This window comes from Carlito syrichta, unplaced genomic scaffold, assembly GCF_000164805.1.
Source record: "Carlito syrichta isolate Samal-C Ts95f unplaced genomic scaffold, Tarsius_syrichta-2.0.1 Scaffold302900, whole genome shotgun sequence".
In the NCBI taxonomy this organism is placed as follows: domain Eukaryota; kingdom Metazoa; phylum Chordata; class Mammalia; order Primates; family Tarsiidae; genus Carlito; species Carlito syrichta.
Genome location: NW_007246996.1, coordinates 654,421 through 659,911, shown reverse-complemented (window position 1 = coordinate 659,911; position 5,491 = coordinate 654,421).

Here is a 5,491-nt window from a genome sequence, read left to right as displayed (position 1 = left end):
AGCCTCCCGCCTCTGGGCGTGCCGCCCCCACCCGTTGGGCTGCGACTCCGGTGCCGCAGCCCTTAGAAAGTAAACAAAGAAAAAGAAAGACCCAGACTGTCGGTACATTTCACTTGGGGTTGTGGTCAGGGACTTGCTGCCTTCTATTTGTCTATATCCGTTCTTCCATTTTATTCAGAACAAACGTTTGAATTCTGCACAGAAACCCAATAATAAACGTCGTAAAATTTGGGAAACAGGATATGCCACGCGTCCTCAGGCTCGGATTGTGGTGTGACTGATAATACGTGATGTGTAAGTAAGTATCTGGCCCTGCACAGTAAGAGCCTGGGAAATCTGCCTACAATGTGATAATCTGCTTAGAGTGGACCCCCTCTTCACGGAGACTAACCTCTTTATTCTTTAATTTGTTGTTTCAAACCCTCTTCCATCTGTTATTTGCCTGCCCTTCTGATACTATCTTCCTTAATGTTTTGTGAGCTTTGTGTTTTCTGTAATATGATCCTGATATTTTTCTCTGTTGTCTCTCACACAAATATGTGTGTGTGGATGTCTGTGTGTGTTTGTGTTTATTTGTATATGCAAATACTGTGTGGGTATGTCTGTATATATGTGTATGTATTTGGTTAGGGGTGTATATTGGCCTTGTTTGTGTTTGTGTTCATGAGTATGTTTGTTTTTATTTGTACATTTAATGACAGTTTGATTATTGTCTTCTTATCTGCCTGCATCTTATCTACCTATAGTCCAAAGCAAGAATCACTTCATAACTTTCAGAATAGTATTTCACTTAACAAATTAAAATGATCACTTAATCAGAAACTGTATGCACAATAGCTAAAACATGCTAGGGACTGTACAAGTTACTGTGATTATCAAGATTAAAATGTACAGTTTCTGCCCTGTAAAAAGTTTTCTGTTTTTAAACAGTTTTCTTTTTTAAAATTGAGAAGATAGACATACAAGTAAATGTAATTTATTTTAGCCATTTAACCAAAATTATACGATCTTACTCTAAATTTCTCCACATTTATTACATAAAAACTTAAAATTTGTTAATCCTGCTCATCAGATTCTAATAATTTGACTCAGATGTTCTTACCAAGGTCCCACTGTGCCCCCTTACCCCACTTCCTGACATCTAACTCAGGTTCCAATGAACCTGAGTAATTCACTGTTTCATAAATATTCATTGCTCTTCTATTGCCTCAAAACACTGAACATGGTGTGTGTGTGTGTGTGTGTGTGTGTGTGTGTGTGTGTGTGTGTGTGTGTTTTGGCCTGTGCATTCTTTCTTTTTCCAATTTCAATTCATCTAAATCTGAACCACTTTTCCAAACTAGCATAGATTCCATGCAGCAATTTATACCTCCTTAATAACCTTTCTTTATATTATACCTCTCTTGTAACAATTCCCAAAATCTGCATGAGTCTGTCAACAATGCATAGAGTGTTGGTGATGTGCTAATCACTCTGTTAGGAATAGGGATATAGCCTAACAAATCATAACTAACAAAAGGGACAATGTTCCCTTCCACAAGAAGTTTAGAGTCTAATGGTAAAGGCGGATATTTAGTCGATTATTCAAAAAATGAGAACATAATAAAGAATGAATAAGCTCTGTGAATAAAATACAGAATGCTGTGGAAGCAGTAAGCAGGCTTGTATTATTTCTGTAGAGGTACAGTATTCAATGACAAGTGCTTTGAAAACCACAAATCTGACACTTATATGTTGCCTCAATATAAGTAGGCATTCAAATAATATTTACTAAGTAGATGAATAATTTTTAAAATCACTTAAAGCTTAATTCAGTTTATAAGAATAAAATGGAAAGGCTGATTGTACACTGAGTGCTTTTCATTTTATTTTAATAATGATATAGCAAGCAAACGAGAGTAAGTTTCTCACAGAACTGTACCATATCTTTTGTATTTCAGTCATATCAATTTTTTACTATAGCCTACAAATGACTTAGAAATCCAAATTTGATTTTAGATGATAACCACAGTTGTTTTATTAAAAAAAAAAAGACTGACGCATGAACTTAAAGCATTAAAATTATCCTGGGAGTACACTGAGTCACACTAATTAAATGAACATCACAACCGTTCCAGTGCTTGGCCATCCATTAGGCCAGAAATCTCTCTGGATTCAATCTCAACCAAAAGAGTATCCAAGAAAATGTGCAGCTACTCAGAGACATCGTTGGACACCACCATTTCTGAAAATGCATTTCAATTTCAACTTGATTGTATTGCATGTCAAGTTTAGTTTAGTTTTTAAGACCGAAAAAAATCAAGTTCAAGCATTAATGTTTTTCTAAAAGATGTTATATACTCATCGCCTGAATTTAATAAAAGTGAGTTATAATTTCTGTTACCATCAAGCTAAGTTCAAAGAGTAATGACAATATACTAGCAGATGGATAGAGCAATTTAATCACCAGACTAGTAATAATTCGATTTCCTGAATCCAATGATTCAAAATATGGATGTATTCATTGAGAAATTAGGTGTGAAGTGAAGGGAACTTAAAGCCTTAGAGAATGGTTATTTTCAAAGGCTGAGTTATTATGTGGCTTCAGACAAGTATGTACTCCCACCTCTCCCCCCAATCTCCTCTTCTTTTCGTACTATTTCCATTCATTCTATCAAGCCATTAAAACATTGGATCTGATCCCTATCTGACAGATCTTATTACTTCCCCTCAAAGTCTTTTTGTCCAGTGTGTTAAAATTATAGAAGAGAAACTTAAACATGACAAATTATTGATTTTATGTTATTTATGTAAGACTTTAGGTAAACAATTTTATATTTTTTTCAGATTTAAGATTTCATGACTGGGGGGAAAATGCCAGAAAGGAAGCATTCAACACAAAAAAGTACAAAACATATAAGAAAATATTACTACAAATCCTATCACCTATAAATAACTAGAGTTATCTTACTAGGAATAACACTTTGGATATATCTCCACATCATTATGTATCAATAGAAGGATATACAAATGAGAAGACACATGGACAAGTAGATGATATATGGATGAATGGATGAATTAAGAAATAGATGAACATGGTTTTATAAAACTGGAATATAATATATATGTCATTATGGTATAAAATTAAATTTAATTTTATTTAAATTGTATTGAAAATTAATAGAAAAGAAAGTAACTGAGCTAAAGACAAATAAATTTCCAAACACATTTTGTACTGGCACGAGAAATATTATCTTACATATTCTAGACAGTCATTTTCAGAAACATGTTTTAATATATACATAATTATTTTACTTCCTGTTACAAAATAGTAAAATATTAATACTCTTACTATTGCTATTTCTCTATCTTATGTTAGTTGTGTTCTTATTTTTATATCATCAATTTTTAAACATTTTTTAGCCATAATTTCATTGGGTATTTACTCTTGATTTTGTTACCATACCTTCTCTGTTTGTGAGAGCTTTATTTGGATATAGTTATTGGATAATGGACTTCACAAATGCTGATCTTACCTTATTTAAGATGCGGTAAAAAATAAGTCAATTCTCATTGTCTTAACACCACAAAAATTTATTTATTGATTATTCATATCATTCACAGATTCAGTCTGAAGGAAATGCACTTCACCATTTGCTTTCATAATCTTTTTTTTTTTTTTTTTTTTGGCACAAGGATGATGGTGAATGATGCAGTGACTCCTAAAAGATATACATCATTTCTACTCGCATAGAAAGGGAAAGCAATCTTAACATATACACCAAAGGAAAAGAGCTGGAATATAATTGTGGGTTAGCCCCAGTAATTACTACAATCTAATCTTCTAGTCACCAGTATTTGGAACACTCTTTTTTGACATTCAAAATACACTCAAAGGAGGCAGCCAGTCATAGCATCAAGTTTGAGGAACAGGACCTCTAAATGATGCACAGCAGTCTCTCCATGAGGAGATCATTAACAGCTTCCTACATTATATTTTAAAAATGGTTCTATTGAGTTGAAAAACTGTGAACTACCTAATCACTCAACTTCTTTGGAGAAGCTCTCAAATGTAGAGGGTATTTCGTCCCGGGTCCCATGCTCCACAGAGCACTGTTGTCTTATCAAAATGTCGCCTGTTCCCACCACTAAGCATCATGATATCTGTCTTCGAGTGAGGAAAATTTAAAAATAAATAAATAAATGAAAAGATACATTCTCTTGGCCTGCACACTTCCAGAATAAAATGAAAAAATAGGAACAAGATGACCTCAAAAATAAATCTTATTTCTAAAAAGAAGAGATACAGTATGAAAAGCAGATTGGCATATATATAATTCTGAAATGCACAGTGTAGATATTTTGGGGTCCAACTAGCTTGAAGAAGGAAGATGTTCCATAAGTAGACCAATTCTACTCCCTAGACATAGCTCCTTTGTTCATCATTCTTCACATACTTTGACTCATTCCTCTCTGAGGTTTGTTTCTTTTCACTGCACATCAGATTTTAGAGACTTTCACCTGAATGTGACACACATAATGTCTACTTACATTGCATTGTCTAGTCATGTTTTATAACCACATTTACATTTAAGGAACTAAAAGAAGACAGGGACAAAGACTAAACAAAAACAAAGAATGATTTATCACAAAATTTTAAAAATCTATAAAGAGATGACAATTATAAACAGCAACCAAATAGAAACTCTAAGTGGAAAATTACAAAAACTGAAATAAAAGAATCACTAGAAGGGGAGGACTTTAAAGGAATATTTGAGCACATAGAAGAAAAAAGCAGTTGAATATAAGATAATAGAAATGATCCAATATGAGGAGCAGAATAATAAAGAATTTTAACAGCGAACTGATCTAAAGGATGAAGAAGATACAACCAAGCAGACCAATGCACGCATAATGGGAGTCTCAGAGAGAAAAGAGGGAGAGAAAATGGTAGAAAAAAATATTTGAAAAGATAAAGGGGCCAGGCTCGGTGGCTCAGCCTGTAATTCCAGCACTTTGGGAGGCCAAGGTGATTGAATTGCCTGAGTCCACGGGTTCAAGACCCACCTGGGAAACTTAGTAAGACCTCTCTCTGCAATAAATCAAAAAAAATAGCTGGGTATGGTAGTGTGTGCCTATAGTTCTGGCTACTTGGAAGACTGAGGTGGAAGGATCGACGGAACCCAGCAGGTCAAGGCTGTGGTAGCCAGGAGTGTGCCACTGCACTCCAGCCTGGACAACAGAGTGAGACTCCAACTCAAAAAAAAAAAAAAAGATAAGATAAAGGATGAAAACATCCAAAAGTGGATGAAAGACATAAATCTACACATTTATGAAACTCAACAAATTCCAATATGATTTAAGCCTAAAGATATTGACATCAAAACACACTATAATAAAATTGTGCTAAGGCAGAGAGAAAATTTTAAAAACAGCAAGAGATAAGTGACTCATTCTGTATAAGGGACCCTCTATAAGATTAACAGCCAATTTCTCATTGGAAACCATGGAG